The 25,252-nt window shown below is 47.0% G+C and overlaps 1 non-coding gene across 1 annotated transcript; it reads right to left on the bottom strand.

The window, feature by feature from the left end:
- Positions 1 to 12,079: 12,079 nt before the first annotated feature.
- On the bottom strand, positions 12,080 to 12,154 carry Trnas-cga. Its single transcript has one exon. It is a non-coding gene; the product is annotated as a tRNA-Ser (tRNA).
- Between the last annotated feature and the right edge of the window lie 13,098 nt (positions 12,155 to 25,252).

Below are 25,252 nucleotides of genomic sequence, written 5' to 3'. Positions count from 1 at the left end.
AACGTATACAACGGGCCGCCAAATAAGAGACATGTGGAGACCAACACAGTTTCCTGTCCAACATGAGCCCTAGAAACTTAGTTGTGTCCACGAGTGGGAGAACAACAGGACCGAGATGTAAGGATGGCGGAAGGAACGCTTTATATCGCCAAAAGTTGATACAAACCGTCTTCTCTTCAGAGAACCGGAAGCCATTTGCCACGCTCCATGAGTAGAGGCTGTCTAGACAACGCTGAAGGCAGCGCTCCAGGAGGCATGTTCTCTGGGCACTGCAGTAGATCGCGAAGTCATCGACAAAGAGAGAGCCTGAGACATTAGGTGGAATGCAATCCATAATTGGATTGATCGCGATGGCAAAAAGGGCTACGCTCAAGACGGAGCCCTGAGGCACTCCGTTCTCCTGGAGGAAGACGTCGGACAATATGGAACACACACATACCCTAAACTTTCGATCCGTTAAAAAGGAATGAATAAAAAGGGGCAGGCGACCGCGTAGGCCCCACCTGTGCATAGTGCGGAGGATACCTCCTCTCCAACAGGTATCATAAGCCTTCTCCAAGTCGAAGAATACGGCTACCGTTTGGCGCCTTAGCAAAAAGTTGTTCATGACGAATGTCGACAAGGTCACAAGGTGGTCAACAGCGGAGCGGCGGCGACGAAAGCCACATTGGACATTAGTAAGTAGTCGTCGAGATTCAAGAATCCAGACTAATCGAGCATTAACCATGCGCTCCATCACCTTACAGACACAGCTTGTAAGAGAAATGGGGCAGTAACTAGAAGGAAGGTGTCTATCCTTCCCGGGTTTGGGTATAGGAAGAACAACGGCGTCACGCCAACGCCTGGGGACTTGACCTTCGGTCCAGACGCGACTGTAGGTACGAAGAAGGAAGCTTTTGCCCGCCGGAGAAAGGTGTGCCAGCATCTGAACGTGAATGGCATCTGGCCCCGGAGCAGAGGATCGGGACAGTGCAAGCGCACGTTCGAGTTCCCGCATAGTAAAGGGGGCATTATAAGTTTCTAGATTCAGCGAGTGGAAGGAAGGTCGCCGAGCCTCTTCTGCCTCTTTCCTGGGAAGGAAGGCAGGGTGGTAATGGGCGGAGCTTGAAACCTCCGCGAAAAAGCGGCCAAAGGCGTTGGAGACAGCCACAGGATCAACAAGGACCTCATTACCTGAGGTCAGGCCAGGTACCGAGGAGTGGGCCGTAATGCCCGACAGCCGGCGCAGGCTACCCGAAACGACGGAAGAGGGAGTAAAACTGTTAAAGGAGCTGGTGAAAGAGGCCCAACAAGCTTTTTTGCTGTCTTTGATGATTCTACGGCATTGCGCTCGGAGTCGTTTGTATTCAATACAATTCGCCAACGTAGGATGGCGGCGAAAGGTGCGTAAAGCACGTCGTCGAGCACGGAGAGCGTCCCTACAAGCCTCGTTCCACCAGGGGACGGAAACGCGACGTGAAGAAGAAGTAGTACGAGGAATGGAACGTTCGGCAGCATTGATAATAACAGCCGTGAGGTATTCGACCTGACTGTCACAACTGGGAAAATCGTGGTCCAGAAAGGTCGCCAGGGAGGAGTAAAGTCCCCAGTCAGCTTTCAGTATGTTCCAGCTCGAAGGACATGGGGATGGGGTGTGGTGCAGGAGACGAACGACACAGGGGAAGTGGTCGCTCGAATAGGTGTCAGAAAGGACATACCACTCGAACCGACAGGCAAGAGTGGTAGAACAGATCGAGAGGTCAAAGTGGGAGTAGGTATGAGTAGAGTCCGAGAGGAAAGTCGGTGCGCCGGTGTTGAGGCAGACAAGATTGAGATGGTTGAAGACATCCGCCAAGAGTGATCCTCTTGGACAGGATGCAGGAGAGCCCCAAAGGGGATGATGGGCATTGAAGTCGCCAAACAATAAGAACGGCGGGGGAAGCTGAACGATCAGGTGCATCATGTCAGCCCGACTAACAGCAGATGACGGTGGAGTGTAGATGGTACAAACTGAAAAAGTAAAAGCAGAAAGAGTAATGCGGACAGCTATTGCTTGGAGTGGGGTGGTCAATGGGATGGGATGGTAATAGACATCGTCCCGAACGAGCAACATGACCCCACCATGAGCTGGGATACCGTCCACAGGGGTGAGGTCATACCGCTCCGAGGTATAGTGGGTAAACGCAATACGGTCAGTCGGGCTCAACTTGGTTTCCTGGAGACCAAGGACGAGCGGACATTCCAGGCGGAGGAGCAGTTGTAATTCCTCCCGATTAGATCGAATACCTCTTATGTTCCAATGAAACAACGCCATCGCTAGTCAAAAAGTTGGGAGAACGAGACGGTGGAAGAGCTGGTCACCTCGACGGCCGCGGAGGGCCAGGTTGCGAGGGAACAACGCTACAATCGACGGGAGGCGGATCCGGTTCCATCGACTCGTCGCCAGCTGCGGCCGCTGTCCCTGGTTGTGTAGGAGGGGCCGCATCATTTGCCGACGAAAGGCTGGCGGAGCGCCTGGCAGCAGAGCATCCCGGCGAAATTGAGGACGGCCGTGAGCAGCGACTCATGGATGGAGCGTCAGACGAAACGCGCCGGGGTGGAGAGGGGGATAGAGACTTCTTCTTGGAGGCCTTCTTGGAAGGCCGAGGAGGCACAGGGATGGTGGGCTGGACCTGAAGAAGGTCCTCACGCGCAGGGTCCGTTTTGGAACGCCGGACCTCGGAAGCTGGGGTCCGGAACGTTTCTCCGATGGACACCTGAGAAGAGGATCGCTTCTCATGTGGCGTGGGGGGAGGAGGAGGAGGAAGGGTGGCCCCTGGGGCAGAGGGGGTGGGGGCCACAGGGGAGGAGAATTTGGAAGGGAGGGATTTGGGAGGCGGAGGCAGAGCCCCCTGATGGGCGGAGGAGGCGGAGGGGGGACAGGATAGGGGTGAGGATACCGCGGAAGGAGTGGACACAACTGAGGCAAACGAAGTGGTCAATGGCATGGGATGGAGGTGGTCGTACTTCTTCTGGGCCTCAGAATAAGAGAGCCAATCCAAAGTTTTGATTTCTTGTATCTTCTTCTCCTTCTGATATGCGGGGCAGTCTGAGGATCTAGGCGAGTGGACGCCAGGACAATTAATGCACCGAGGTGGTGGGGTGCATGTATGTTCCTCACGAGGAGGACGTCCACAATCGCCACAAAGGGGCTCACCCTCACACCGTGACGACATGTGCCCAAAGCGCAAACACCTAAAACAGCGCATAGGAGGCGGGATGTAAGGTCGCACGTCACACCGGTAGCACATCACCTTCTCCGGAAGAACGTCCCCCTCGAAGACGAGGATAAAGGCCCCGGTGTCGATGCGACGGTCTTTGGGGCCGCGCTGGAGTCGCAGGACGAAATGCACGCCTCGGCGCTCCAGGTTGGCCCTGAGCTCCTCATCAGATTGTAGCAGGAGGTCACGATGAAAAATAACCCCCTGCGTCCTATTTAGTGCCAGATGTGGGACAATGGATACTGGGATGTCCCCTAGGCGGTCGCACGTCTGGAGCGCCGCCGACTGTGTGGCGGAGGTGGTCTTGATAAGAACGGACCCTGAACGCATCTTGCTGAGAGCCACGATTTCCCCGAAGATGTCCTCAATGTGCTGAACAAAGAACATGGGCTTGGAGGTGGCGAATGTCCCCCCCATCGGTTCGAGAACAGACCAAATAGCGGGGGAAGTACTTCGCCCCATGCCGGCGGGCCTGTCCCTCCTCCCATGGAGTGGCCAAGGGGGAAAGGGCATGAGAACCAGGACTAGAAACGGTACCTTTTCATTTGAAAGACTCGGCCGCAGAGCGACCTGATACGTGTTGACGTTGCATCTGCGAAACGTCCGCCCCGATACCACCCACTCCGACCAGGGGCTCTCCCCACGGGCGCCACCCGGCCGCAGCAAGGGCCACCTGGCAGGATGACCATTTCCGGGAGTCCTGATGCCCCAAGGAGACGGGCATCTACTCCTTGGCCGACGTGGGGAGGGTGCAGCTCAGGTATCGGCAGTACGACCCCTGTGTTGTCAGGGGACTACAACCTAGAGGGTACATGACGACCCCACCACAATGGGCTGGCTACCGTGCTGGATTTCTGGTGCCATGGAAAGTCCATCATGATCGCTGGGGCAGATGGAGATGCACTATGGGCGTAACTTGGACAACCCATCAGGCGTTTAGGCCCAATTTGAGGAATAGTGGGTATGGTTACAACGCCGGTGCAATGCTGAGTGCCAAGGTCTTAGCGCACTTAGGACCAGTGGTACACCACGTAAGGTGTCCTTCCTCAAAAGGCTCGTACTTCAGTAGAATTTTGAAAAATGGAGGTCAAACCCCAAGGGGGACCATCACATGGAAGGCCGAAACGGTTGAAACTCCTTTTAGTCGCCTCGTACGGCAGGCAGGAATACCTCGGGCCTATTCTTACCCCGGACCCGCAGGGGGGCTTTGTCGTAGTGGACGAAGGTAGGGCATTTCACGCAACGGGTAGCTGGAAATCAGCAGCAGCATCTGCGCGAGGGTCAGATGGCGCCAGTAGCGGACAACGAGCTCCGGACGCGCGCACCCCAGCTGGGCTTTTCATTAAGTCGCGCTCCACCGCCGGCCAGATGGGGAGCGCTGTTTTTTCCGTTAATTCTGCACGTCCGAACGAGCACCACTCGTATGTTTGCAACCGGCCTTGCGCCGGATTGGTCGCATTCCTGCGCATCATCGGTGGAACGTATGCGGCGGCGCGGACCTGCGTCTGCCTCGTGCCGGTCCGGAGCGCACCGTGAATGCCTGCCTAAAGAGAACGAGTTGTCCCATTCATTGCTACTCGGCCAACTGTAAAGGTACCGTGCGGCGCTGCAAGTACCAGCGGTACAGGTCACCATTATTTAACGCTGCGATACGCGGCAAATTAGCGAATGACTAACACACTGCAATTAATAGTGAGTTCAACGTTTCATTTGTTTCATTACTGGCTTCTTACGGATCTCTGTTAATTTTTTAATACTATGCATCACGACTGAACCGTGAATTTACTTTCAAAATCTTTTCTTAAAGAATTTACTTTATTTGCTGGCGATTCATCAAGAACATTGACACACTTAATCACACTAGGTGAGCGTGGAAGTAGTTGCCATGAAGTAACTGATGGAAAATTACCTTTAAAAAATGTGAATTTATTCCTAAAAGCTTTTTCAAAACAGATTTAAAATTATAAGCAGAAAAGTACACTCCAAATACCAAGTCACAATTCAACAAATGTGAAATCTATTCCTAAAAGCCTTTTCAAAACAGATTTAAAATTATAAGCAGAAAAGCACCCTCGAAATATCAAGTTACAGTTTTATTTAGAGGCAAGAACAATATTAACAGTAGGAGCCTTCGGGCTGAGAAGCTTGCCTGCTCCCTCTCAACACAGCCGTAGTCGTGACCGCTCACAACAACCTCTGATAGAGCACACTGGTGCAAATCCGTAACACACCAGATTACTTTAAACGAAAATTTTAACAACTCATACTGACTATGCACCCCGTAAGAGGAATGGAAATGGTACAACACTCAAATTATTTGCCACCGAAAGTTCAATTTGTTTTTAAAGAACTCTTACGGTGGAAGGGTAGCCACTTTGTAAACTAAAATAACTAACTATTTACATCAAACCCATGAAATGCAGACTCACATAAAATGTACAACATGCTCTACATTACACATATACAACCTCGCAAGATGATAGGCAAGATAAAAACATATTTCAGGAATTCGGCCTTCAAGCAATAAATTCGTTAACACCGAATCCGACAAACATGACAGAGGCAGCTATTAACATACGGCAGACAGACAGACAGACAGACAGACAGATAGGTACTAACTGCCTAACAAATGCGGACGGGAGACAGACGAGCAAACTGGGGCGAGAGACTGACCAAGAAAACAAGTAGAATTTAAGAAGTAAATGAAACAACATATCACTTAACTTCTAAAAACTGCGATGTCTGGAGAAGACCTGGCGCAGGAACCCCAAACGCTCTCCCGTACCGTCCGCTGCCAGCCGCTTCAACGGACGCAGGAAGGCGGGCCGATCTCCCGTCTCACGGCGTCGCAGCTGGCACGGGGCACACCGATGTCGCAGGTTGGCTCCTGTTGCTCTCGTGTCGGCCGTGAAGCCACAACCCCTCGCTATACGGCGCGGCCCACTGGACTCACGTGGCGACCTCACATGCGCCGACGCTCAAGACGGACAAATCATCTTGTGTCCCAGAGCGCGACCGACAAACCGATCGATGGAGCCAACCACCAATGCCCATTGCCTACACAAAGTCGAGCAGACTGGCGGCCTAACACATATTAGCACTCCGGACGACAAACAGACACTAACTGCCGCACAAAAGCAAACGACAGACAGACCAGCAACTGGTGACGCGAGACTGACCTAGCCTCACTCCTCTGACCAACTGACTGGGCTCGCCGAGACTGGCTGACCAACTGGCTCCGACTGACTGAACCACTGCGGAGCTGATAGTGCCCCTTAAATGCACGTGAACAGGCAGCTTTTCTCCTTTCCCACCAGAGGGAGTCACGAAAGCTGCGATTGCCAAAGCGACGCCACCGCCAGAAACGGAAAGCGACTGCTTTACACTACGCGCTGCGGCGCGCTCTTCAAAACAGCAATTTTTACCACGGCTCAACGATAAAACATAAAATTAGATTTTGTTGATAAGCGGTTTCTATTGATCGACATCCATCTTGAGATCAACACACTAAAGACGCAGTATATACGTACACAGTTGACAACAACACCATTGTCACGAAGTCTGTCTCAGAAAATGCCACGCTTTGACTAATTTTATATTATTGACGTGTTTCACTCGTTAACGGGTATATGGTCAACATTGTGCACTGGTGAGCAAAACTTAAGGACGAAAATAGCTTTCGCATGATGTGTTGCATCAAAAAAAAATCGTGGCCATTTATAGTGTACATGATCACGGGCGGTAGTGCATGCTCTGCAACGTTGTCCCACGCTAGCCACAAGACTGATAACGAATGTCAAATCATTTTAGCCGTCTAACTTCCAAACTGCTATTTTATATGGCTACCAATTTCGGCGATTTACTACGCCATCTTCAAGCCCCCAGACCGAATTGTAGGAAGATTCGAAACTCGCTTTCGGTCATAATAGGGGCCAGACTGACGACTGTGGATTTCTGCTCGATACAGCGGTCACTTCAATCACCATCTGCCGACAGGTAGCCAAGTAAAATAAAAGCTTGGAAATTGGACGGCTGAGAGGTGTCTGATTTGACATTCTGTACTGAACAGCCGTGTCACCCAACAAGTTCTGAAAAGATGGACATACAGGGATTGGTAATGAGTTCTTGTGGCCTGGCATTCCATTTGTCCATCAGCGCTGTTGCTAACTCTTCATTGATCGCTGGTACATCTGTACCCGCTGCAATACGTCTGCCAAACCGAGCGGTTCTAGGTGCTTTAGTCCGGAACCACGCTACTGGTACGGTCACAGGATGGAATCCTGCCTCGGGCATGGACACGTGTGATGTCTTTAGGTCAGTTAGGTTTAAGTAATTCTAAGTCTAGGAGATTGATGACCTTAAATGTTGTCCCATAGTGCTTAGAGCCATTTTAACCAGTTGAGCAATACGTCTCCCCAAGCATACCCTACGCGCTCGACGAGATTTAACTTGGGGGAACGGGCAGGCCAGTATATATCCTCCAGTTCCAAGAACACCTCCTCCTTTTCATCGTCTTGTTCTGTTCGATGGCACACTGGACTCGCATTCGGGAGGACGACGGTTCAATCCCGTCTCCGGCCATCCTGATTTAGGTTTTCCGTGATTTCCCTAAATCGTTTCAGGCAAATGCCGGGATGGTTCCTTTGAAAGGGCACGGCCGATTTCCTTCCCAATCCTTCCCTAACCCGAGCTTGCGCTCCGTCTCTAATGACCTCGTTGTCGACGGGACGTTAAACACTAACCACCACCACCATCTGTTCGATGCGGTCGCGCATTGTCATCCCTGCATATGAAGTCAGGGCCGAATGCACCCCTGAAAAAAACCCACTTGCTGAAGGAGTACAGTGCCACAATGACATTGCCTGTGTTCAAAGATTCGCATGTCAGCACACCATCCAGCATTATCCTTCCTGACACCGTGGCACCTAGACCGGAATGTTTGAATATATTCCTGGGTACATTACGTGCTTGCACCTCTCGTCATACGAGGAAACGCCCATCATTGTCGAACACGATCGCTCAGGTTGTGCAGTACCCAGGTGTTATACGGTCCACTCACCGGTCACGGCTATTCTGACACAGTACTCCTTCCGAATGTGCGTCTCTTCAGGCGTGCATTAGGCTGTAGTTCCATTTTCGTGGGTGACAGGGCGCGATCTCATCGAACAGGTTATGTGGAGGAGCTCTTCAAACGGGGGATATTCGGCAAACTGACTGGCGTAACCGTTCCCCCGACTTAAATGCCTATCGAGCACATGTGGAATTCGTTGGGGCGCGTTTCGAAGCACATCCAGATGCACCAAGGACCATCGAACGATAGTCAACCGCGCTGGTGTAACCAGCATGGAAGTTGCGGGGTATGCATTGCCGTCTGTGGTGACCTCAGGCACCATTAAGAAAGATGTCCCGCCTTTTGTAACGTCCAGGGGACCATCATGAATCACGCTGATTTCAGTATAATTATTGTCTTCCAGTGAAGTGTTATTTCTGTTCCTCTGTTTTCTTACTTCTTACCTTACAGTAACAGTTCTTTCTATATATGGTCCAAGTTTCACTATGTTCGTAGTCACATAACTTACGAAATTTAATTCCGTCCTTAAGTTCGGCACATCATTGTACAATGTTGGCTATGTACTCACTATCTAGTGAAGCACGTCAATAATAAAAATTTGCTCGAAGTATGGCTCTCACCGCTTAGAAAATGGTTCAAATGGCTCTGAGCACTATGCGACTTAACTGCTGAGGTCATCAGTCGCCTAGAACTTTGAACTAATTAAACCTAACTAACCTGAGGACATCACACACATCCATGCCCGAGGTAGGATTCGAACGTGCGACCGTAGCGGTAGCTCGGCTCCAGACTGTAGCGCCTAGAACCGCACGGCCACTCCGGCCGGCTCACCGCTTAGAACTATGATATTGTTTCTAACAGTGTTCATGGATGCAGCGTCTTAAGTAAGCTTTACTGAAGATGGCTGTGAATCAACCGAATAGGTTATCAAAAAATTGTAATTTTTGTTTTATTACGATCAAGGCTATTAAAAAAGTTTTAATAGACAGAGCGGGTCGCTGTATCTCCGTCACTTGGCGATGTGAAGTATTAAAATTTAAGGGACTCTCGTCAGTGGTAAATTACCACACCAGTATACAGTAGTGATTATTTTCTAACGTAAAAAATCGCTGTGGAGTACTTTTTAGGAGCAAACAATATGTCTGATGGCAAAGAAGTGGCATCCTTGTGGAAATTCATTCTCAAATGAAGTTAGTATACATAGAGGACTTAAGAACCTTATTTTACTTGCTGTAACTTCCTAATAAACGTATCATAGATAGGTGAAATTTCAGCTTTAGCATGACAGTATCTATTGAATTTTCTTCTTCTATCTTCATTTCGCCGGTTTAAGGACTTCCTAAAGTTATGTAATTGCTTTAATGGCTTCTTTGGTCTTAGCGTCCCAAAATCTCTTCATGAATTGACTATATCTTTGCTCCCCTTCTTCTGACTGTTTTTCTCCCAGCTCCTTTCAATCCTCTCTCTGAATCTATGCTTCGCTAGTGTTTCATTAGATCTATAATGTATCCTTTTCTGACATTCAGGCATTAGAAACCTTCTGTTTTTCTAACCATTTGATTTTTACTTTCTTTGAATCAATAATGTCGCAAATAAACTTACAGGGAGGCCATCCACACCTAAAATAGTTATTCGCTCTGAAAGAAACACTCAAATAAGGTAAAATTGTTGAATTTCCTCGATATCTGATTGGGAGCTAAATTTGCTGCGTTAGCTGTTTTATTCTGGCCGCTCAGAGACTGCTACATCCGGTTTCCTACACTGCAGGTACATCCTCACGTACTCCGTGCTATCTAATAGCCTTAATACGTGTTCCAATGTGCAATAAGGAGCACTATCGAAGCAATCACCAACGTAGGTCTGTTTTGCAACATGAAATTGTCTAGACTGCTAAACACCCGAATGCTGAGATGATACGGGATAATGCACCAGCGTATACGGCTCCCCTGCTACACATGTGTTGCCAGAATGGCAGCCGTAGGCACTGGTGTATTCTCCCATATCATCTCAGAATTCGGGTGTTTAGCAGTCTAGACAATTTCACGTTACAATACGGGCGTCGTTATCAACGATTACTGGTTTCATCAAGTCTGACTTCCGTTGGTGGCTGTGGCAGCTGTGCTCCTCATTGCGCCTTGGAACACGCTTTAAGCCATTTAGACAACGTGGTATATTAGACCTTAAATACACCTGAGGATACATATGTATGTTACGAAATCTATTGTAGCTGTCTCTTGAGCGGCTACAATAAAACAGCTAACGTGGCAAATTGGAACGTCAATCAGTTTTATCAGAATTTCAATACCTCAATGTTTTTAAATTTGTTTCAGCGTTCTTTTCAGTATGTACAATAATGGTGAATAGTCTTCTGGCTAGTGGTGCCGCCAATTGTACAAATGTGGCCGTGGTATTTCAAGGGTGATTTGTGCACAGTGTCACGGAACTTATCTAATTGCGTATTAAGGTCAAACGTTCTCCATCCAAATTCCATTTTCTAGTGTAGGGCAATATATTTTCATAAAAGATTTCTGCTCCTATTTCTCAGTTTCTGCAGATTCAGAGCATCTCTCAAGCATTATGCTCTCCGATGCTTTTAGTACTTCTGGTAAATGAATCAATTGCAATTACACAAATTCGCATTGCGCCATATTACTTCTTTGCTGTAGTGTAAGAGGTGATCAAAAAGCTTCCGTTAGAAGACCATGCAGTCAATTAAGTCTAGAAACGTTATGTCAATCAGACAAAATCGCCGTGAGCATGGAGGCCGCCGACACACCAGGTTTGTTAAAACAGTGTGTCCTTGTAATGGTAACACCGCTTACCTTTGGCGGCAATTGATGCTAACGTTATACCTCTGCGAGGATTTTTGGAGAAGTTGTGACCCTGAGATAACCTAACGGAAACGGAACAACCAAACTGGCATTCGTTTCCGAAACACTCCAGCAAAGTATAAGTAACAATAAACAGGTGGTTCAGGAACAGACGTTCTCCCAGCACAAAAGCAAGTTGTAACATTACATATTAATATCTGTCGCTAGTCTAATTAGGCATTCTTGTGTCAATCAATATAATAAAGCAGAAGGCAGCGCTAAGGCTAACCTAACGTTCCTTGACATACACACTAAACTCTTTCTTTATATCCGTTCACACTACAACACAGTAATCTAACCTTGCAAGTTACTAGTACACTAACCTGAAAATCAGACAAACAAATGGCCAATGAGACAGTAATTTATCCCTCTGAACAACACGTATCTTAAATGAACTAGATGCAACAGTTTAATGGTATCAACCACCAACACACATGAAACTACTAGCAACACTAAACTAGATGAGCCGGAAATGATTCTGATTTAAATCAGGGGGTCCGTTAATGATCATACTCTGTAACACCACTGCTTAATACAGAGTCTCTATAACTGTGCATTAACTAACTTGCATTAAAACAGCTAACACAGTAAATATTTCTTTCTTAAACTCGATTTGAAGCAATTAAACGCAATGCAAATCTAATTACACTGCCTTTGCTACATTATTAATTATGTAAAGCACAACAAACTATAACTCTTTAAATAAGAAATTTGGTTTGATAAGCAGTCTTTTAACCTACTCAAAATATATTTGGCTGTGGAAATGCCAACACAACATTAAATTTAAGTTCAAAGACTTTTTCATGAAATGAACACTGATAAACATAGTAATTCTGATCAATGTTCATAATTGCAACAATTAATAATATTTTTGAAACTTCCTGGCAGATTAAAACTGTATGCCCGACCGAGACTCGAACTCGGGACCTTTGCCTTTCGTGGGCAAGTGCTCTACCAACTGAGCTACCGAAGCACGACTCACGCCCGGTACTCACAGCTGTACTTCTGCCAGTACCTCGTCTCCTACCTTCCAAACTTTACAGAAGCTCTCCTGCGAACCTTGCAGAACTAGCACTCCTGAAAGAAAGGATATTGCGGAGACATGGCTTAGCCACAGCCTGGGGGATGTGTCCAGAATGAATAATATTTCTCATTACAAGTTAACTTTACTAATTTCAGGCAGCGTTTCAAGTAAGGCAAATTATATAAGGAAATGACTGCAGGTTGGTCTAAAAATGCACTGGAAGTGGAATATTTCTCAAACTATAACACTGGATTTTAAGTACTGTAATTCCACAAATTAGAAAGCAATCATAACTATTTTTACAACTGCCGAATAAGTCTTTCCATAATTAATTAGGACATTCGGAATGAAATTCGCTAGAGTAGGATTCCTGCCCAGGTCTGTGATTTAGGTTAATCACGGGTCTACGAGTAAGATAGAGTTTTTAGCAACACTGCTATTATTTATAAAATCAACCAAATTTCACAAATGCATGGTCTATTTAGAGAATGCCAGAAATACACAATTTAGTGAAAGGCTGATGGTACTGGTGGCGTAATTTACAGTCGGTGTTAACATGGCGGCGACGCAGTCATGGCAGTACTATTGGCCTCGCACTGTTACAGATTTTCTTGGCGTCGGATTTATATTCTTATAAGGCCAAAAACCATGCCATGATAATATTATCACCAAATACAGCATCCGAGGCTATTAAGCTCTTCTGGCCTCAAAACTCCAAGAATATGAGCCACAGTGATCGGCTACTGGTAGCGAGATGTTAACCACAGCGCTGCTCAGCCCAGACTCCTTACCCGTCACAAAGGACGAGCTGCCACTTGCGCGCCAACCAGACCTTTTCCAGTCTGCCCGGCTACTTCTGTAGCTGCGCGGCTTCCCCACATCTTTTACATTCCCTAACTATGGGCCAAGTCATTTATAGTATATTATATAACAATCATTCCAGTAGTTATTTAAATCCACAAGCATAATTAAAACAACATCGTTCAAAAGTACACATAACTGAAATATGTGTACACAGTCAAAGACTTTCCATGACAGATACGAAATTCTACGTAAGCAGTACTACAAGCTGTCATAGAAACATCGATACAGATACAAAATAAGTCGAAAATAGGTGTTACATCTTGCGGTGTGAAGAACTCCGTAAACGCCTGCTGCACATCCTTGTCCGACAAGAGTCGTCGAACCTTCAAGGCCGCTTTCAAGGGACCGAAGGCGTGATATTCGCATGGGGAGAGATCAGTACTATAGGGCGGGTGCTCGAGCGTCTACCACTTGAATCTGCGTAGGCCTCTCCGACTGACAGGCTTCCTGTGTCTACGCACCTTGACACACTATGCCACGACGGCGGGCTTCGACAGACTCGTTGCCCCACACACAGGCTTCATTCTCCGCTGGATGTCCCGCAGTTTTTGTCCTTCGGTAGCCAAGAAAAGAATAACAGTACGGTGGTCCTGTTTGGACGCATTTCGTGATAACATCTCCATAATTCACTTTTCCGCATTTACTGCACGCACGTCCGAGAGACACGGACACCATACTGATACCTTCCCTACATGTCGGCAGTTAACATGCAGGCATCGGGGTCGCGCTACGTTGCATATACGCTGCAGCAGCCCCTCAGATAGAAAAGTTTTGATCGTCCCTCATAGTTCACTGTGATTCTGGATCATTTTGAAGTTCCACGGGTTAGTTTTGTACTAATAGCCAGCCGTTATGGCAGTATGAGCTCTCCAAATATCTGAAGTATGATACTCACAAAGTCGTCACTTATTCCAACATTAGTGGCTCTTTCTTGCTGTTTTGATGCAGATTTTCTACGTTATACTTTTCCTCGCATTTTCTGGTTTGCCTCTGCCCTATCGCTTGTATCAGTGGCATGGATACTTTGTTTCCTCTTTTATCCTGGTGATCACAGCGTAATCATTAGCAATGACTAAATATTTAGCATCTAGAGCCGGCTGGAGTCGCCGAGCGGTTCTAGGCGCTACAGTCTGGAACCACGCGACCGCTACGGTCGCAGGTTCGAATCCTGCCTCGGGCATGGATGTGTGTGATGTCCTTAGGTTAGTTAGGTTTAATTAGTTCTAAGTTCTAGGGGACTGATGACCTCAGATGTTAAGTCCCATAGTGCTTAGAGCCATTTCAACAATTTTTAACAAGAATGTAATTAACTACCAACCTCAGAAGTTAAGTGGCATAGTGCTCAGAACCTTTTGAACCATCTACTGCTGCAGCAAAGTGTATATAGGCGAAACGGGAACAACTGTTAAAGAACACATTAAGGAACACGAACGGCACAAGCGGCTAAAACAAAGTGCAAAATCGGCAGCAACGGAACATTACGAGAACTGTGGCTCTGACATCGATTTTAGTAACGTACGTGTACTGGCTAAAGAAACAAACATTTATAGAAGAAAGGTCCGAGAAGTGCTTGAAATTTCTAAGAATGCATCTAATTTCATTAGAGAGGACGGCTATAGGCTTCCGGCTTCCCGCCATCAAGGAAGTAAATACGCGGCCGCGGTGTGTGAGCGGGATAAACAACGTGCTGCAAGTCACCTGTGCCTTTCTAGCCAATGACGATGGACCGCCAATCGTATCCACAGGAGATAAGCTACCAATCAGAGCGGGAATGTTAGCCTATGACTATGGCCCACCAATGGTAGCCATATGAATTTTAACCAATACTATCACTTCTCCAGCACGAACGCCAGAAAACTCCCCCTTTATAAGTGGACGCGACACTCGTCTCTGACAGTGTTCCAGTAGTAGTGGACACCAAAAGATCCTGAGGAAGATCCCAGCAGAGGGGTCGAAACATCGAACATCTTAGAAGAAACATGACGCGCCCTAATAACCCAGAAGATTTTAACCTCATTTCTACCGAAATTCGTCAAATTTTAACCCATCTGGCTAATAATATAAATTATACCAAGCGTCAAATACAACATTGTTCAAATGGTTCAAATGGCTCTGAGCACACGTCAACTATGTCGCCAGTGATTGTGTTAAGGGAATCTGTTGTTTCACTTGTGAAAGTACGTATTTTGCTTCTGTCTCTGTTTTGGTCATTGTTGCTCGTTAGAATACCGTTAACCTACATTTCAGTTCTTACCATTTGAAACTGAGCCGGCCGCTGTGACCGAGCGGTTCTAGGCGCTTCAGTCCGGAACCGAGCTGCTGCTACTGTCGCAGGTTCGAATCCTGCCTCGGGCATGGATGTGTGTGATGCTCTTAGGTTAGTTAGGTTTAAGTAGTTCTAAGTTCTAGGGGACTGATGACCTCAGATGTTAAGTCCCATAGTGCTTAGAGCCATTTCAACAATTTTTAACAAGAATGTAATTAACTACCAACCCAGGTAATGCAAATACACCTCCCGCTGAGCTCCACTGCGCCACAACTTTTGTCTCCACTTTGCTGCCACTCATTAAGATCTTGTCTCTCTCTCTCTCTCTCTCTCTCTCTCTCTCTCTCTCTCTCTCTCTCTCTTACGCTCATACAGAAACACGCACGCGCGCTTGCACGCACGTTATAATAAGGCACTCATGAGTTACATGATAAAAAAGTGGCCACGTTTCTTTTGTCAGACATGTATGATGTGAAACATGAAACGTCAAATTGCGTCTCACTGTGACACTGGCGCATCCGAGTTGTAGTGTTTCCAAAGGAACCAATGAGATTTATAAGAGCTACTAGAAATATAAATCCGAATAGTGTAAAGGAGGTTCGAACTCCGATCGTTTGGAAGCGAGTCCATTGCGATAACTACTGCTCCACGTCTCTTCGCAACATCCCGTCAACGTCGAAACTATTTGAGTACAAGATGTGATAGACAGCGATGGGCAGGGAAACGGTCATATTAATGGAGTCATCCCAGCATTCGGTTTAAGTAACTAAAGTAAATTTAAATAAAGTGTTTGAGGCAAGAAAACTGGGTATTCGCACTTCCATTGCATGTTATTGTGAAGCGACAGTGATGTGTTGATAGCAGCCAACAATTGATGACATTTAACGAACTATGCATACTAGATCTTGGTGTCATCTGGCGTCCACAATTCTGTGTATTAGTTTCTCAAACTGCTTTAACACTTTCGATGTAGGAAGGACACCTTACGTTGTGTGAGCTCATTGGTGCTCACATGATACCCTATTTGTTGGCATCGTGCTTACCAGTTTACTCAAATTTTTCGTCTCTCTTTGACCAGATAAACACACTTCGAATTTTATAATTCGTCGTTGTTCTTTTCGGGATTCTGCTTACATTTTGTTCTCTTAGTTTTAACTGTAAGTATTAAATTAACACCCTCTTATCGTTAATTGGTTCAAAGAAATTTTAGAACACCTGGAAATATATCTTTTTTGATAACGAAGACCGATAGATATAATCGATGTTCTCATGACTGGGAATGGAATTATTCAGATACGTCCATAATCACATTTATGGTGAAATATACTATATAGCCGTTCTGCTTCTGTACTTTATTCACACACCAGAGAACATCACATTGTATTTGTAAATAAAGGCAATATATAGAGTCTGATAAAGCAGTTTGCAACGGTTTACTTTCAGAAAAATAGTCTCATGAGAACACATCGTAAATATAAAGAAAGTATATTTTCGTAATGGATGGAACATACCTTTCCGGGTAAAACGAGATGATTTAGTTTGAAGGAAAACAGGAGGAGGTTGAAGCGAACGTTCTGGTGAATCAAAGAGCTTGAAAATCCTTCAGGAATTGGTAATTAAACTGTCATAGTTCTATTTCAGCGCGGTCTTCCTGAAAGTAATAAAAACAGATGTAGGATCCAGAGGAAGTTCAATAGTGTACGATGTACGTCAAAAATACATGATAGTTGTCACAGGCACAATAATACAATTCCAAGATAGAGTTTCACTGGGAATTAAAAAAAAAATTTAAAATAAAAACTGATCATCATTCAAGTGGTGTTGACGTCACTGACTTCCTGTTCGTATGGGTGGGCCGATTAACTTCGGACGAAGATGTTCTTGCCTTGACACATTCTTGGTCCCCTAGGAAACCGCGAGTATTTTTCTATGCAGGCATTAACCATCTTCTCTCACAGTGGGATAAATTTTATCAGATAAGACGATTACTTTTGAAATAATATATACGAGAGTACATGAAATGATTCCGATGCTATTACAGGAACATACACAAATGCACACTAAAACATACACTCCTGGAAATTGAAATAAGAACACCGTGAATTCATTGTCCCAGGAAGGGGAAACTTTATTGACACATTCCTGGGGTCAGATACATCACATGATCACACTGACAGAACCACAGGCACATAGACACAGGCAACAGAGCATGCACAATGTCGGCACTAGTACAGTGTATATCCACCTTTCGCAGCAATGCAGGCTGCTATTCTCCCATGGAGACGATCGTAGAGATGCTGGATGTAGTCCTGTGGAACGGCTTGCCATGCCATTTCCACCTGGCGCCTCAGTTGGACCAGCGTTCGTGCTGGACGTGCAGACCGCGTGAGACGACGCTTCATCCAGTCCCAAACATGCTCAATGGGGGACAGATCCGGAGATCTTGCTGGCCAGGGTAGTTGACTTACACCTTCTAGAGCACGTTGGGTGGCACGGGATACATGCGGACGTGCATTGTCCTGTTGGAACAGCAAGTTCCCTTGCCGGTCTAGGAATGGTAGAACGATGGGTTCGATGACGGTTTGGATGTACCGTGCACTATTCAGTGTCCCCTCGACGATCACCAGTGGTGTACGGCCAGCGTAGGAGATCGCTCCCCACACCATGATGCCGGGTGTTGGCCCTGTGTGCCTCGGTCGTATGCAGTCCTGATTGTGGCGCTCACCTGCACGGCGCCAAACACGCATACGACCATCATTGGCACCAAGGCAGAAGCGACTCTCATCGCTGAAGACGACACGTCTCCATTCGTCCCTCCATTCACGCCTGTCGCGACACCACTGGAGGCGGGCTGCACGATGTTGGGGCGTGAGCGGAAGACGGCCTAACGGTGTGCGGGACCGTAGCCCAGCTTCATGGAGACGGTTGCGAATGGTCCTCGCCGATACCCCAGGAGCAACAGTGTCCCTAATTTGCTGGGAAGTGGCGGTGCGGTCCCCTACGGCACTGCGTAGGATCCTACGGTCTTGGCGTGCATCCGTGCGTCGCTGCGGTCCGGTCCCAGGTCGACGGGCACGTGCACCTTCTGCCGACCACTGGCGACAACATCGGTGTACTGTGGAGACCTCACGCCCCACGTGTTGAGCAATTCGGCGGTACGTCCACCCGGCCTCCCGCATGCCCACTATACGCCCTCGCTCAAAGTCCGTCAACTGCACATACGGTTCACGTCCACGCTGTCGCGGCATGCTACCAGTGTTAAAGACTGCGATGGAGCTCCGTATGCCACGGCAAACTGGCTGACACTGACGGCGGCGGTGCACAAATGCTGCGCAGCTAGCGCCATTCGACGGCCAACACCGCGGATCCTGGTGTGTCCGCTGTGCCGTGCGTGTGATCAATGCTTCTACAACCCTCTCGCAGTGTCCGGAGCAAGTATGGTGGGTCTGACACACCGGTGTCAATGTGTTCTTTTTTCCATTTCCAGGAGTGTATATAACGAAGGTAAGAAGATTAGAGTTTAATATCCCGTTGACAACGAGATAAGGAGCATGTAAGAAACGTCAGATTGGCGTGAAGTATACTTATTACATTCTTGGATATGTAGGTACTTAGTATTTCAACACAGTCGCACTTTAGGAAGGTGTACTGCCATCTACATTTCAAGTGTAAGGAAAGATCACACAGTTGATTTTTCGTTCACAAACCGCATTTTAATATTGTTTGGCCGGCCAGAGTGGCCGAGCGGTTCTAGGCGCTACAGTATGGAACCGCGCGACCGCTACGGTCGCAGATTTGAATACTGCCTCGGGCATGGATGTGTGTATTGTCCTTAGGTTAGTTAGGTTTAAGTAGTTTTAAGACCCTCTGATTTAAATCAGAATCATTTCAGGCTCATCTAGTTTAGTGTTGCTGCTAGTTTCATGTGTGTTGGTGGTTGATCCCATTAAACTGTTGCATCTAGTTCATTTAAGATACGTGTTGTTCAGAGGGATAAATTACTGTCTCATTGGGCATTTGTTTGTCTGATTTTCAAGTTAATGTACTAGTAACTTGCAAGATTACTGTGTTGTAGTGTGAACGGATATAAAGAAAGAGTTTAGTGTGTATGTCAAGGAACGTTAGGTTAGCCTTAGCACTGCCTTCTGCTTTATTATATTGATTGACACAAGAATGCCTAATTAGACTAGCGACAGATATTAATATGTATGAATTAGGATCATGTCCTACGAAGAGGTGTCATGCGAATATTGAACTAATGACTTCAGCGAAACCATATTCAACTCGACTAGCGCCCGAAAGGACATGCACTGGATGGTTATACGTAAAATGCAGCTAACCTCAGAGGTCCAGTGTTGGTTGTAATTATCGTATGGCAGCGAAACTTGGTAGATATTCCAATGCGTTAATACGGAACCGATTTAAACTCCAAAGAGTTAGATCCAATTTTGGGCAAGAGGAGCAAATCTGGCACTGTGAACGCAAGAAAGACGTTCAGAAATGTTTCCGTATGTATAGGATTAGGAACGAGACGTATGCAGAAAAGTTCAAACAAGTGAAGAACGGCGTAATATTGGTTTCATTTTTAACTGACACTTACACAGTTTGTTCAGTGTGAGCACCTGAGGCGTTGACGAGATGCTTAACAGTGCCAGATTTGCACCTGGTGGCCAAAACTGGGACAATTTTATTCCAGCGTAAATCGGTTTCGCATTAAAACGTTCGCATATTTGCCAAGTTCCGTCATACGATAGTAAAAGACCACATTGGACCCCCGTCAGTACCTGCACATCGACTATAACCACCTAGTATATTATTCACTTGACCTTAGAGAATAATACAACTACGTCGCGTACCTTGAGTTTACAAACGGACTTTTTCGCAGAAAGAGGAGTATTTGCACCGCCAGTGGGACGATGTTTGGAGCGGCGCTTGTTGCCATCATAGCGGGTTCCCTAGACGCGGCACCTGTCGGATGTGTACCAACCAACGACAACACTAGCGCAAGAGTGACACCACAGCGTCTTTTCAGTCGTAAGCCGCTTCGGGGTACAGTATCGCGATGGATGTATTCGTCTGCAAAGTTTGAAAAAGAAGTAAAGTTGCCAGATTCAATTCGTCATTGTTATACGGGCCTAGCATCTGCCATGACGGTATGGAGTGATACTGTGTAAACAACACGCATATCCGATAATGTGTGAAGCAGATATTACATTTCTGACGTTGTATCGTATCTTGGAGGTCTCTGTGACGCTATCATTCAACAGAATAAGACAAGACCGTATATACCCTGTGGAGACCTGACCTTCCTGGAAACAGAGAATGTCTGCTCATCAGCTGCCGAGAGAATGGCACGCAACAATTGCGACTTGCTACGTTTGACGTAATCTAGCATATGGCAAACGTAACGTGAAATCACGTGCCAGTATCAGTCCTAAATGGTCAGTTCCTATCGATGGCCAGTCGGGCAAGTTTCTTTTGATGGCATTGCCCTTTTGGTTGTCATCTGCGGCACCCGTACTGCGACGATATTCGAATTCACGTTTTGTTGCCTTCGTGGCAAGCAATCCTGATCCTACAGTTCAGTAAGATAATGCCCGTCGGCACACGGCGACTGCTTGTCTTCGTACTTCCAAACCCCATCTTGACCAACAAGATCGCTGCATCTCTCCCTAATTGAGGATTTTTGTAGCATTATGGGCAGGGCCCTCAAACATCTGGGGATTTTGACGATGTAACACGCAAGTTGGACAGAATTTGGAACTACCGGGTTAACAAAAAGTCGGTATAAATTTGAAAACTGAATAAATCACGGAATAATGTAGATAGAGAGGCAGAAACTGACACACATTCTTTGAATGACATGGGGTTTTATTAGAACCGAAAAAATACAAAAGTTCAAAAGTGTCCGATAGATGGCGCTTCATCTAATCAGAATAACAATAATTTGCATAACAAAGTAAGACAAAGCTAAGATGAAGTTCGTTACAGGAAATGCTCAATATGTCCACCATCATTCCTCAACAATAGCTGTAGTCGAGGAATAATGTTGTGAACAGCACTGTAAAGCATGTCCGGAGTTATGATGAGGCATTGGTGTCGGATCTTGTCTTTCAGCATCCCTAGAGATGTCGGTCGATCACGATACACTTGCGGCTTCAGGTAACCCCAAAGCCAATAATCGCACGGACTGAGGTCTGGGGACCTGGGAGGCCAAGCATGACGAAAGTGGCGGCTGAGCACACGATCATCACCAAACGACGCGCGCTAGAGGTCTCTCACGCGTCTAGCAACATGGGGTGGAGCGCCATCCTGCATAAACATCGTACGTTCCAGCAGGTGTTTATCAGCCAGGCTGGGGATAATACATATCGGCGTGCCTCTCACCCGTCATGGTAGCAGTTGCTGACGTTTTGCTGTGCAGCGCCATCTGTCGGACATCTTGTGAACTTTGTTTTTTTTTTTGTCATTCCAAGCATGTATGTCAATTTTTACCACTCTATCTACATTATTCCGTGGTTTATTAAGTTTTCAAATTTGTACTGACTTTTTGATCACCTTGTGTATCCCTCACAAGGACATCCAACAACTCTGTCAATCAGTTCCAAGTCCATTGACTGTCAGTATAAGGACCAGAGGTGGAACAACGTATTACTGACTTGCTCAGTTTGTGAAGCTCTTTTTGTTGAATAAATAATCCAGTTTCTACGGATTTCCGTCGCAGTCGGGCAATTCCTTCGCCTGGTGAAACGTGCCTTTTTGACGACAGTGCTTTATTGTAGCTTTGGGAGAAAGGACTCTGCATTATCATTCATTTTAGTTCCGGAAGTCTTAAGGCAACAGGATCAAATACGTATCTGCGTAAGTTTGGTGTGTAAGTAAAGTTGCAGATGTGCAATGCATCCTGCCCAGATGCGGATAGAGGATACTTTGCGGCATAACCACTGTGCAGTCTGTGTTCCAGACGATTCCTATTTTGGTAAATGGCAACGCTGGAGAAAGCACAACAGTAGACAACTACTTCTGTTTATGACTATCCTTATTAAAAAAAAAAAGTAAAAAATTGCTGAGTGCACTATTTCTTTCGTTCTTAACGTAAAATGTATCGTGCTTTTCGTTCTTAACGTAAAATGTATCGTGCTTTTCCGTAACAAACATTACCGTCGCTAAACGTCATCACCTTACATCCAAGACTAAATTTTCTCCACACATTCGGAATTTATGCGGAGGCAGGCGTACCTGAATAAAGATACAGTGCCTGGAGCGTCATGCAGTACACTGCCCCTCGCCACCACGCATCATCCAGCTACGGCCCTTCTTGCGTGCACAGCACCATAACGAAGAGCAAAATAAAACGTCTCTAAGACGGGCGTGTCGCCCTAAAATGGCTCTGAGCACTATGGGACTCAACTGCTGAGGTCATTAGTCCCCTAGAACTTAGAACTAGTTAAACCTAACTAACCTAAGGACAACACAAACATCCATGCCCGAGGCAGGATTCGAACCTGCGACCGTAGCGGTCTTGCGGTTCCAAACTGCAGCGCCTTTAACCGCACGGCCACTTCGGCCGGCCGTGTCGCCCTACATCTACATCTACATACATACTCCGCAATCCACCATAAGGTGCGTGGCAGAGGGTACCTCGTACCACAATTAGCATCTTCTCTCCCTGTTCCATTCCGAAACAGAACGAGGGAAAAATGACTGCCTATATGCCTCTGAACGAGCCCTAATCTCTCTTATCTTATCTTTGTGGTCTTTCCGCGAAATATAAGTTGGCACCAGTAAAACAGTACTGCAGTCAGCCTCAAATGCTGGTTCTCTAAATTTCCTCAGTAGCGATTCACGAAAAGAACGCCTCCTTTCCTCTAGAGGCTCCCACCCGAGTTCCTGAAGCATTTCCGTAACACTCGCGTGACGATCAAACCTACCTGTAACAAATCTAGCAGCCCGCCTCTGAATTGCTTCTATGTCCTCCCTCAATCCGACCTGATAGGGATCCTAAACGCTCGAGCAGTACTCAAGAATAGGTCGTATTAGTGTTTTATAAGCGGTCTCCTCTACAGATGAACCGTATCTTCCCAAAATTCTACCAATAAACCGAACACGACTATCCGCCTCCCCCACAACTGCCATTACATGCTTGTCCCACTTCATATCGCTCTGTAATGATACGCCCAAATATTTAATCGATGTGACTGTGTCAAGCGCCACACTACTAATGGAGTATTCAAAAATTACGGGATTCTTTTTCCTATTCATCTGCATTAATTTACATTTATCTATATTTAGAGTTAGCTGCCATTCTTTACACCAATCACAAATCCTGTACAAGTCATCTTGAATCCTCCTACAGTCACTCAACGACGACACCTTCCTGTACACCACAGCATCATCAGCAAACAGCCGCACATTGCTATCCGCCCTATCCAAAAGATCATTTATGTAGATAGAAAACAGCGGACCTACCACACTTCCCTGGGGCACTCCAGATGATACCCTCACCTCCGATAAACACTCACCATCGAGGACAACGTACTAGGTTCAATTACTTAAGAAGTCTTCGAGCCACTCACATATTTGGGAACCAATCCCATATGCTCGTACCTTAGTTAGGAGTCTGCAGTGGGGCATCGAGTCAAACGCTTTCCGGAAGTCAAGGAATATGGCATTCGTCTGATACCCTTCATCCACGGTTCGCAAGATATCATGTGAAAAAAGGGCGAGTTGCGTTTGGCAGGAGCGATGCTTTCTGAAGCCGTGCTCATGCATGGACAGCAACTTCTCTGTCTCTAGGAAATTCATTACATTCGAACTGAGAATATGTTGGAGAATCCTTCAACAAACCTGTTTCGGTCGCCTAGACCGCCTAACTCCTCACCCGGGCGCCTGCGGACAGGCGCGTAGACACAGCAAACAGCGGAGGCCACGCCGGGGGCGCAGGGCGGCGCGGCGCGGCGCGGCGCCAGGGTTAGCCACGCGCACACCTGTTTAATTCGGGGCTGCGGGGCGACACTGCGGCCAGCGCTGTTTGCAGACGTGCCCGGAATGTGGCGGCGGGCAAACACGGTGCCGACACCACAATCAGCCGCCGCAGCCGCCACCGCGCCAAAATAAATACCGACGGCGGCACACGGGGGACCGGCCGCCGGTCCATTTCCTGTCACAAAAGGAGGCTCAACGGTCAGCGCGCCCTGCCACGCACAGAAAACAGGGCTGTTTTCCTGCCCCTGCCACGCACAGTCCACAAAGAAGTGGCTCCGGGACACGTTTGCCCGAGACATCGCTCTGAGCGGCAGCGTACAAAGACATGATAGGAGGTGGGTCCTTAAGGCGTAATCTTGAGGGGAAAGCAGCCCCGAACCACCGCCCGTTACAAGACTCCGTGTGGACTGCAGGAAAGAGCAGCAAAAGTGGAAGTGAACTCTTGGGGTAGCGACGGAAGTACACTAAACAATGCACTGCTTTTTTTAAAAAAAAATTCTTAATTATTTTTTGCCGGCCGCTGTGGACGATCGGTTCTAGGCGCTTCAGTCCGGAAACGCGCTGCTGCTACGGTCGCAGTTTCGAATCATTCCGCGGTCATGGATGTGTGTGATGTCTTTAGGTTAGTTAAGTTTAAGCAGTTCTAAGTCTCGGGGACTGATGACCTCAGATGTTAACTCCCATAGTGCTTAGTGCCATTTGAACCATTTAATGAATTTTTATTTTATATTTGTTCAACTAACGACTATAGTACAAATGCCGAAGTTTCCGGAGTACTCGCACGACTCTTCCGTTTCCTCCAACAGACAGTGTAGCTGCGGCAATGTTTCGAGATGATATCCGTAAAGGAGGTACGTCACAAACCGATGTCAACGAGAAGTACAAGCCATGGCGCGTACTTCACAGCCACACGTCTTACAAGTGCCAGCAGCC

The sequence above is a fragment of the Schistocerca americana genome, chromosome 2 (assembly GCF_021461395.2).
Source record: "Schistocerca americana isolate TAMUIC-IGC-003095 chromosome 2, iqSchAmer2.1, whole genome shotgun sequence".
Taxonomy (NCBI): domain Eukaryota; kingdom Metazoa; phylum Arthropoda; class Insecta; order Orthoptera; family Acrididae; genus Schistocerca; species Schistocerca americana.
The sequence above is the reverse complement of the archived record's forward strand: the minus strand, read 5'-3'. Positions and strand labels throughout refer to the sequence as shown.